The sequence below is a fragment of the Aythya marila genome, assembly GCF_965140915.1.
Source record: "Aythya marila genome assembly, chromosome: 2".
NCBI lineage: Eukaryota > Metazoa > Chordata > Aves > Anseriformes > Anatidae > Aythya > Aythya marila.
This window is the reverse complement of record NC_139043.1, coordinates 123927066-123938529: the sequence shown is the minus strand read 5'-3', so window position 1 is coordinate 123938529 and position 11464 is coordinate 123927066.

Genomic DNA, 11464 nt, shown 5'->3' with positions numbered 1-11464 from the left:
TTTCTCCACTGGCTTTGGTGGAGTTAGTCCATTTTTTTTACTGAGCAACATTCAGCATCTGGCAGAGTTTGCAGAACTTGTCTAATCAGATCCATTTTGATTTGCTGTTTTCAGCAGCTGAGACATTAAAACCATTTCACCACAGTGACTCGTTCTATAATGTCATGCATTCCCATGGGAAAATATACGCCTTTCTGTGTGTACATGTGTGTTCCCCCTCCTCCCCCCCTTGCACAATATTTCTTAAGCTATTCCTTGACCTGTGCTCTATAGTCGGGTAGTTCAACATGCATTTGTTGCATTACTTCTGAGCCTAATTTTTTTAATCATCTAATGATGATGGCTGTCCTCCTCCAAAAACACTTAAATACGATCAGATCCAATTGGTCGGCTTCATTAGAGTGCTGAGCCAGCACGTTGTTTGAGTGCCAAGAGTCAATGAAGCCAAAAATCAGGGTCAAAAGTTGCTATTAGTTGGCACATACCTCTGGCAGGCTTTATAGAATATCCTGATTAAAGCACTTGTTAAGCCTTGACTGAATTCTTTTTCCTCTTATAAATACAGTTTTGTCAGATTTCATTTTTTACTCTCCACACGCCTTTGTGAAGAGGCCTGTGATCAGGATGATGGAGTAGCAACCTGAAGCAAAAGGCAGGATTTCTGTCATACCAGAGGGATTTGTGTCACTCTAGATTATTAACTACTCTGGTGACAGGTGCTATCTTCTGCATTATCCCATGACCATTTCCATGGTATGCCTCGACCACCATGCTGCAATTGCAACATCAAGAGCGGCAACTTTGGGAACTGCTGTTGCACTTTGTCCAAAAAACCACCAGAGGGTGCAAAGAAATAAATCACCATCAGATGAAAATTTCACATCGGAGCCCATTCCAGCCTGAGCCACGGCTTAGTGAAGCTTCACCTGAATCCCAGCAGAGATAAAGTGAGCTCTGACTGAGAGAAACCAGATGTGATTTTGCAGGCTTTTACGGCAACCCAGGTAGACTGGTGGCTTAGTTTAGTTTTGCTTTCAAGTATTAGATGCAAAATTCAAAGACAATCAGACAGAAAGAAGAGCAATTATCTCAAATTTTTGCAGATCGTAACAGAGTTCAGTGTATGTTGAAATGTGGAAGGCAGGAAAAGGCAAGCACAATCCCGTCACACTCAGTTGTATTTCAAAGTTCAACTTCATGCAAATCTGGGATTAATTGATGGATGAAATTTCTGCCCCAGATGGTGAATATCCTGCTGGTTCTTTGGTTCTTATGCAATTTGTAGTCCTTGGGTTGGATCTGGAAAAAAAAAAAAAAAGAAGTCAAATTCAGCTTTTCTGGTCTGTGCTTGGCCCAGGCTCAACAGTTTGAAGTCCAGATCCTTAGGTGTGAATCAAACCTCTCATCCAGGCATTTGGCTTTTGGGTGCTATTTGGACCCGTAACTGATCCAAATATGACACAGTACAGCTGAGCATGTGCTGTTCTGTCACAAAAGGAGGTAATCCAAAGGTATGTGGCTTCAGAGCTTTCCCACTGAACCGGAACACCATTAAAAGTATCATTGATAGAGCCTGTCTCTTCAAAATGAGTCTTACGTATTGTATTATTTGCCTGGTGTGTTTTACATTTGTATTTTTCACCCATACGACAAACAAGGGCTGCAGTTCATTATACCTCCTTTGCTTAACAATGTTTTCCTTGCTCAGAGGGATGCTGGAGTACCATATGCTTGTTACTGCAGGAGAGTGAAGTAAATGGAATACTCATTGCCTGTGATAAAATTTAAGCATTATAAGCTTATCATGCATCCTTTTATTTCTCAAAATTCTTAGCATTTGTAAGGTTCTACTGCATATCCCTTTGTATAAAGAAAGAAGAATTCCTGTACAGATTATGCTCATTATTTTATACAATTTGTGTAGTATTTGTCCTGCTGTGGGTGCTCTTTTATTCTGAATTATGGTGTAGTTTTAGTTATAATGCAACAGCAGCAGCATTAGAATTAATAATATTATGTTTCTGTATCACAGGATGCAGAAACCAGAAGTGTAGCCTGCCAGATCTGCCAAGGATCATATTTGCCCACCCCACCAAAACAAATATCTCAGGAATGGAACAGCAACACAACTAAACTGTAGTGAGGGTTAGACCAGCTATGTATTAGCCTAAAACAGGCTTTCATGGGGTAATGTCAAATGTGTAAATGACAATCACTCTTGAATAAATGAGCAGCCTAGGTAGCATGTGCCTACCAACCTTAGGCAGCAAATTACACTGCTTCTTCACACAGTGAACAAAGACAAGACTTACAGGGACAGAGTCTGCTTAAACTAGACCCTTGTGCAGGATGGCTCCCCACAGGGTCTGTACCTCTTCTTGTCTCTATTGGAAGTTAAAGATACCTAAACACCTCCCATGATGCATATTTTCTACTGATTACTTGAACTTTTCAATTTTAGGTGGGATTTAGTGAAAGGGAAGACTAGTTTGTTGTTGTTCTTCTTCTTTCTCTCTTTCTCTTTCTCTTTCTCTTTCTCTTTCTCTTTCTCTTTCTCTTTCTCTTTCTCTTTCTCTTTCTCTTTCTCTTTCTCTTTCTCTTTCTCATTCTCTTTCTCTCTTTCTTTTTCTTTTTCTCTTTCTCATTCTCTTTCTCTTTCTCTTTCTTTTTCTTTTTCTTTTTCTTTTTCTTTTTCTTTTTCTTTTTCTTTTTCTTTTTCTTTTTCTTTTTCTTTTTCTTTTTCTTTTCCTTTTCCTTTTCCTTTTCCTTTTCCTTTTTCTTTTCCTTTTCCTTTTCTTTTTCTTTTTCTTTTTCTTTTTCTTTTTCTTTTTCTTTTTCTTTTTCTTTTTCTTTTTCTTTTTCTTTTTCTTTTTCTTTTCCTTTTCCTTTTTTCCTTTTCCTTTTCCTTTTTCTTTTCCTTTTTCTTTTTCTTTTTCTTTTTCTTTTTCTTTTTCTTTTCTTTTTCTTTTTCTTTTTCTTTTTCTTTTTCTTTTTCTTTTTCTTTTTCTTTTTCTTTTCCTTTTTCTTTTCCTTTTCCTTTTTCTTTTCCTTTTCCTTTTTCTTTTCCTTTTTCTTTTCCTTTCCTTTTTCTTTCTTTTTCTTTTTCTTTTTCTTTTTCTTTTTCTTTTTTTTTTCTTTTCTTTTTCTTTTTCTTTTTCTTTTTCTTTTTCTTTTTCCTTTTCTTTTCTTTTCTTTTCTTTTTCTTTTTCTTTTTTTTTCTTTTTCTTTTTCTTTTTCTTTTTCTTTTTCTTTTTCTTTTTCTTTTTCTTTTTCTTTTTCTTTTTCTTTTTCTTTTTCTTTTTCTTTTTCTTTTCTTTTTCTTTTCTTTTTCTTTTTCTTTTTTTTTTCTTTTCTTTTTCTTTTTCTTTTTCTTTTTCTTTTTCTTTTTCTTTTTCTTTTTCTTTTTCTTTTTCTTTTTCTTTTTCTTTTTCTTTTTCTTTTTCTTTTTCTTTTCCTTTTCCTTTTCCTTTTCCTTTTCCTTTCCTTTTTTTTCTTTTTCTTTTTCTTTTCTTTTTCTTTTTCTTTTTCCTTTTTCTCTCTTTTGGGGACAGCTTTCCTTAATAGCTTTTCTTTGATGACTTGTTCAAATACGAACTTCCCTGCCTCCTTTGGAAGAACCACAGGGCAAGCAGAAGCCATTACAGAACAGCCTTTGTTTTTTCCAGCAGAAGTTGCATTTTCCTGCTGATTTATACCTCCCAAGAATTAACCTTGCTTTCCATGAACATTGACTGCAGAAACAGTCTTAAAAACTACACTCACAAACAGAAGTCTCAGCAGTACCTGGGCATTTATCTAGCTAGTGACATTTAAAGTACACAATTCAAATGTCATCATTTCTATAGCAAATGATAGCTATAAAAATGCCTGTATAATTCACAGAATAAGAAAATTAGCTACTTGCTTATGCAAGCTTCACATTTAGAAAGAAGAGAATAAATCTGTGAAATAAATTATTTCTCTCAAAATAATCTCTTTAGCCCCAGTCTTCAGAAAGTTTCTCTCCATTTAGATCTCTGAGTAGAAAATTCAGCTATCCTGCATGTAAAACTTACCTTTGATTTATTTTCTGGAAATAATTATTTCTTCAGCAGTGCTGCTGAAAAGGAAAGAGCTGGATTCTGAATGTCATGAATCACAAAATCTTTACTGAATAATGTTTCAGTTCTCTCTAAACACATTTACCAAATAAGTTTTATTGTAGCAGGGAAAAGAGTAAGTAAGCACTTTGAATCAATAACATCTCTGAATGTTATTGAACCTGATTCTGAAATCCAGAGCAATAGCGATGCATACAAATAAGAATACTAAATATGTATGATGATAGGTGATGTCATTTTTGGCATAGTTGAATGATGTAAAATACAAATAGGTAGCATTCACTTAAATATGACTAAAGCATATGATGAAAGAGGAAGAGAGGATGCTTAAATTGTGTATGATGCTACTGTAGAGCAGTTATTCTCACAAATAACATTGACCTATTTCTGTCACTGATGTCAGGGTCAGGGAAGTTTATTCCTCAACAGAAGAGAACTTAAAAATAGTGCTTGGAGCTCAGGCTGAAAACTTGGAAACTTCTTCTGCATGTAAGTATTAGGAAGCAATGAAAATATTTCAGGACATATTATTAGAAGCTTACTATTTTTCATAGGAAAATGAAAGGAAAATATGTGATGGGGTCACTCAAATTTTCTTTCTAGGTTGAACAATTTTCCCAAAGGCTCTTTATTCCACCACACACCAGCCAGTTAAAGACTTGAAGTCCTAGTATTTGGCTTATGTCCACATGACAAAAAAACTCAGAAAGGAAGACTTCAATTTTTGCACCAGAACTATATTCAAAAGGAGATGAAAGGCTCTTGATTCTTTTTTTTTTTAATACTTTTTCTCTTTCTTTCTCTCATTCTTTCTCTATTTCTTTCTTAAATGCAGACAGCATGTCTGAACTGAGGGAGTGCTCCAATAGAGTGCTGCATATCCTGCATGAATATGCATAAAATGATGAGCGACAAAGGATTAACCACTCTAAAATGCCAATGTCATCATTTATTTTTCACTGTCAAAGAGCAAATGCTCGCCTGCAAAAGAAAGGCCAAAGGAGCTGTATTATCATAAAGTAATCACTCTCTCAGAGACCAGAGCTTGTTGGCTGAAGTTCATGCCTCCCAGTGCTCAAGGGCTGTGATGATCTCATGTTATCTGAACTTTTGTGTTTACTGCTTCTTCTGCATTGGTTACTAAGTGGCAGAGATACATTAGGGTACAAGAAGATTTTTTTATATACTGAATTTATGCACATGATCTTGGAAACTGAAAGAAAGGTTCTCAGCTGGCATACTACCTCACAGACTGCTGTGGCACCATGTTGATTTACATTTCCTGACAATACAGACTGCTTACTGGAAATGCTTTGGAGGAAGAAGGCTTATTTTCCTAAGCTTTTCAAGAACTGGGGAACCACTGCCAGTATCTACCAAACCTGCAGATGATGTAATTGCAGAAAAAGAACTGGTGAAATTGTGAAGGGAATTGACTTCAAACTAACTGTTTGCAGAGAAATGTTTAAAATTGCGGATGCCTCTAGTACTGGCTTACAGCCCAGCCCAGATCCTTTGGTGAATGTAGCAAAACTCATGCAAAGATATCAGGATTGGGTTCATATATTTTTGGCTTTTAAATAATCTATTCCCTCTCTGCAGTGTATATAACATACATCTGAACACTTCATATAACATGATTTAATGAAGTTGTGACTACCCTTGTTTGTTAAGGAAAAACTCCAGACAGATTCTTGTTGGAGAGATAGCATGCCATCAAAGGATCTTCCCTGACTACTCAATTGTTATTTCTTGCCCATGTGATACTGCAACTCTCTATAAATTGTTTTGCTTTTTAGGACCACTGTATGGCTAAGAATGTATGTGTGCTGTGCTTGCAGAAGGTGCGGGAGATATTTGTGTATGGTATTAAAGAGTTACAATCTGTAGGATAGGGATGAAGAACAATGGTTTTATGAAGGTCCAGGTGGCCCAACTGCTAGCAAAAGGTAAGAGGAGGAGCTTCAGGAGACAGCTGGGCTCACACAGGATTGATGTTGTTAATAGGATTAAGAAAAAGTGATGTCATTGATAAGACCAAGAAAGAGTAATGCCACCGAATTAAAAGATGGGTCAAGATGGTCTTCAAAGACCACAGACTGTAATCTGAAAGATAAAGGACACTTGTGGTTGTTCCCCAGATGAATATCTAAGGAACATCCAAGTGCTCTGGGAAGAAACCTGGCTCCACTCCTCAGTGACTCAGTTAGACACCAGACAGAAAGGTGTGCAACCGAGATCAGTGAACTGCAGAGACTAAGTGAGCATATGTTTGCTCCTGCAAGCAGTTTTATCTAATAAGAATGTAAGAAGCTCTTCTTCTTGTAATAATATTGCTTATTTAAGATACAATGACTCTAATGTTAAGAACTGTTGGCACTCATTGTATTCAAAGGTAACTGAGTAACTTAACATTGTGCATACATCTCTCGTCTTGGCCAAATTCCTTTCATTACAGTTACTGTAAGACTTTTTGCCAAAGGGACTGTAAGAGTTAAAACCTGTTTTATGTTTGCTAAATGGTAACTACAATTTCACGGAAAGATTATGTGCATCAGTTGGCACATTTTCCAGTGCCTAAAATAATAATAATAACAAAATAACAACAATAATAACAATAATAACAATAATAAACACATATTAGGCTATAATAATGGAAGTGTGGTCTGGGGAAAGCACACCAAGACATGCCAACAACTACCAATGCTTATAGAGTTGTTTCTTTTTTTTTTCTTTTTTCTTTTTTTTTTTTTTTTCTGGATTCTCACTGGGTGTGAATCTCATGGCTAAGTTATTGTGGTTCTGAACCCCGGCTAACAGATGGTATTTTAGCACTAGCTTAGGGATGTGTTTAGCATAGACACATAGTTCTCGGTCAGTAGGCAGTATGAGCTCAGTCTTGTCCTCATATGATTTTGCAGACATGCTGTCTGTTGCATTTCTGTAAGACTGAAAAAAATATCACTAATTACCATATAAACAATCTCTGAGATCTTAAGGGCTAATTTCTTCCTTCCTGGTATCTTCAGCTTTCAGCCTAATCCTTTTTAAGGGCAACATTTGTTTATAGAGTATGCTAAACTTACAGGTTGCATATGACTTAGTCAAGTCATATGTTTTCTTTCCATCCTTTATATATTCAAAATATATATTTGTTTTAATGCATTCAAAAAAGTTTATGTGAGCAATACTAACATAAGTAAAAATCCAAACACATTTCAATACCTTCTGTATCTAACAGGTTTTGTTTTGGTTTGTTTTGTTTGTTTTTTCTTTCATATTTAGTCTTCAATTCAAATCAAACTGTTATGTCTCAACCACCTCTCAATAATTCTGTTTTTGGCCTATCAGTACTATTAGTTAGCTACTCTTTTTGAACACTAAACATTGTATTTCAGGATAACTTTCAAGCAATGCTGTACTGGATTATAGCTAAACCTTGGTCTTTGCTGACCCATCCTCCACCTGAAAACAACTGTGTGGTCTTTTTCACATAAGCATTTTGGCACTTAATGATGGATTGTGGTATTTTACTAGCACTGAATCCTTTAACACACTTCAACAAGAAAATTAAAAAGAAGACCTTAAACACATCTGTGCAATTAAACACCCTAAAATATTGCAAGAAATAATTATTTCATGAATAGCTAAGCAAATTAAATCTAGTTTCCTATGTACTTGTGTGCTACATTCCTTCTTGCACTCAGTATAACCAGCTCCTTCGATATCTGCTTTATGTTTGACTGAAAAAGAAGTGGAAGAGTACACTGGTCAAATGGATGCTGCATCACAGAGCAGAAACACAGCTGTGTTAATACGACCTTTTCTTCTTAGGGGAACTACTTCAGACTTTCTAAACACTTTCTAATTTTCCTAAAGCTTACAGGAATTAAACACTTTCAAGGTTTCTCTTTCTGTGTCAAAAATACTTAATTTCTCTCTTTTTTATTTTTCCCCCAAATAGATGTAAAATCTCCATGCCTTTGTCAAATGAATTAAATAAATAAAAGAGAGAGACAGGCAGGCAGGGTGTGTAAGTCTGGCTTCCTTGCAAAACCTGGTTAAAACATCCACTCTTTCAGCAGACTTCATGAATAAATCTCCTAAATCTGCATGCTACATTTTAAAACTGCCTTACCAAAATATATAATTGGAGGTGTCAGAAATGTTGTCCTCTGTTATTTGTGCTAACTGTATAATGCTGGTCAAACACATTGCAATATTTAATACTCCTATTTGAAACATTCAGGAGATTTAAGGCCACTTCTTATTTCCAAATCAAAACTGGCATAAATGTATGACTACTGTTCAATGTAAAAAATAATTAAAAAAAAAATCAGTGTCAATGAAAGATATTGAAGAATTTATGACAATGAAAATATTTGCTAACATCTTTGGCCATACTCTTGTAATTATGTCAGCTCCACCTGGCCAAAGTCCTGTAGGACTGCCCCTTGTCCAGAACTCCAGAGCTGCAGCTGGAAAACCCTCAGTGATTCCCTGTCACTTTCAAACATTACATTAAGAACTTTCTTCTGACAGTTTTCTAGCAAACTTTGAAAACTGATTTTCCAGATATTAGGGCAAACCTGCTGCTGCTGGCAGCACAAAATAGAAATCGACATATTTTGAAGAGAAAGAAGGTATCTGCCCCTATTTTTCTCTGGGAATCAGCAGACCTGTGGAAAACCTGACAGGCACCTGGTAAGAAAATGGGCTAATGCTACATCCTCATGGAGCTGGACTGAGTACTTTCCAAAGGTCTGCTGTGCTCCTTGAATCAAATGCAATGGGAATGTTTTGTCCATTTCTAATCCTTGCTGGAACCATTCACAGTTTCTGGAAGGTATTTGCCTCTGGGCTAATAGCATTCATGCATATCAGCTGGGTCCAGGACACTTTGGCACAAAATATATGCCAGAATAATGTTGAAGAAAGGTTATTAATTGCTATCACACAGAGAAAAAGCAACATTATTGGCATGGGAAAGCACACTCCAAGAGGTGGTCTGGCATTTCCTTTGCAGTCATTTGATTGCCATTTCTTTTTTTATGATCAGGTATCATGTTGGATGTTTTTCTTCTTATGAAGGGCATTGTTAAATACAACATGAACTCTCTGCTCCAAATTCCTATGTAGTAATGGAAGCCTAGAGTTAACTCCACAGTTTTCTGAATCTGGTTTATAGAGCTTAATCAAAAGAGCTGCATAGCTCTTCTCATGTATTTAAGAGGATTGTAATATAAATGAAGCAAAGGAAAAAGTGGGTCACAACTTTGGCAACCCTTTTTTCTTCCCTCTATTTTTGGTCTCAGAGTTAAAGCTTTCAACATTTCCTTGTACGGACAAAACAATTAATAAAAAAACAAACCTTGCAGTGGAGGCAACCATACAACTAAAATTACTTTACTTTACCAGTGAGGAAAATACATTAAAATGGGCAACAGCCTGTAAAAGCCTCAATATCATACCACATATGGTGTGAACTGATAAAATTAGTGTAGGTGATCTGCAGATAATGTCTGGGAAATGTTAACAGTAAAACTGTATGTGCTGAAGGCCTCCAAAGTTTAAATAAATACTCCGAGTAAATGTTATGAAAACCTCTACTCCTTTCACGAGAACCTGTTCCAAGAAGGCTAAATGAGATATAGTTTATTTACATGAATCCCATTCTGATCTTCAATAAAAATAAAGTACAGGCTGTGTTGGACAGGATGGTATTGCACACTTGAGCAGGAGAGGGGACAAATCCTGTTCATCTCAGATATATGCCCAGCCTGGAAACTGAAGGTATTACCTTCCTAGAAAGGCAAGCAAAATTTTGTTCTATGTATGCTCCAGTTTTGCAGCTTCCAGAGTGCTTAAAAGTGCAGGTTCAATTGATCCTCCTGTTGGAGGGAATCCAGCTTAACATATTCCCTTTTTAAAATCTATAAAAAGTAAAAAGGAAGGGAACCTGTTCTGAAATGCTGTGTTCACAATGAGGGAGAGGGTTCCTCTGATCACGGCTCAGCAGGACACTGTTCTGTGCTCTGCAGACCTTATGTTTGCCATAGTCTGGCTAGGAAATAAAAGCAGAGAAGGTTTAGTGAGCTCATGTGAAGGAGCTGGGACATGGAAGCAGGTCTGTGGTGTTTCTTGGGCTGGAGGACATAGCAAGTCTTTAGTTGGGGATAGAGACACGAAGGTTCAGATACGGCAAATGGATTTTTTTTTTTTTTGAGCAACTACAGGAACAAGGTTTCATTTCTTGTCTCCCATCTTCCTAAGAACTCTTTCTCTCACAGAAAATGCCCAGCCACCCTCCTGCATCTCCCTGTTTGTGCAGCATGTGTGGCCAACAGAAGAGGAAGCAGGAAGGAAAAGGGCAGTGTCCATGGACGTTTTTCCATGGTGGACTGCAGTGCAAAACCAGCTGGAGGAGGGAGAGGCAGGGGAGGAGGCTTGTTGCCAGCCTGGGGTGGGTTGACCAGGGGCCAGGGTGGCAGGGCGTCAGGGAGCAGGGAGCCACCTCCAGCCTCGCCGCTTGAGGCCTCCCTATAGGACTTCAGCTCCTGGCCAGGAGAAGGTCCCAGTGGGATGAACACAAAGTCTGGCTCAAGCCAGCTTTCCTCTCCACCCCCTGCTTCTCCAGACCTCATTTACACTCGACTGAAAGTCCCACTGTTTTTTATTTACAAATGTACATGTTCCTTTCAGGTTCTGGATCAAAGTTTCCATAACCCCTGAATATCATTTAACATGGCAGGCCACCAACATGCACTGTAGGCTGTTCTTCGTGCTCATGGGGAATGGGATCAGGCCTTGATACTGTAATTGCAAGACATTTCAAGCTGGCATAGAGGTGGGGATAATGCAGAGAGAGAAGCAGATGCTGGGGCCATAGGGAGGGCAGAGCTGCCTCATTCAGGGCCAGTTGGTGCCATTTTCTGTCCGAGAGAACTAGGCCATTTGATTCACCCTATAATCATTTTTTAAGGATTCAAGCCATGACATGACCAAGCAGTTAAAATCATACCCGAATGATCCACGTTTTCAATTCTCGATTTTTAAAATCTGAAATCTCAACAGAGCCACATTTGTCAGTCTCTAATTTAAATGAACATCTTCAGTTTCATAAACAATTTTGCTTTGGGGCTGATGTCAGTGGTGTGTCAAGTCTCATATTTATGACAGAGTTGCAGAACCTGAATTAAATAAATAATTCTGAATCATGAACATGTTTCACTTTTGTAGTAGTTTTTACATAAATAAATATTTGCATTTGATTAGTTTTAGCTTGGTTACATGACTGTGACATTAGCTTTTCTTGATGTTCATTTAGTATGAAATAAACAACAAAGAAAAAACATGACACATGA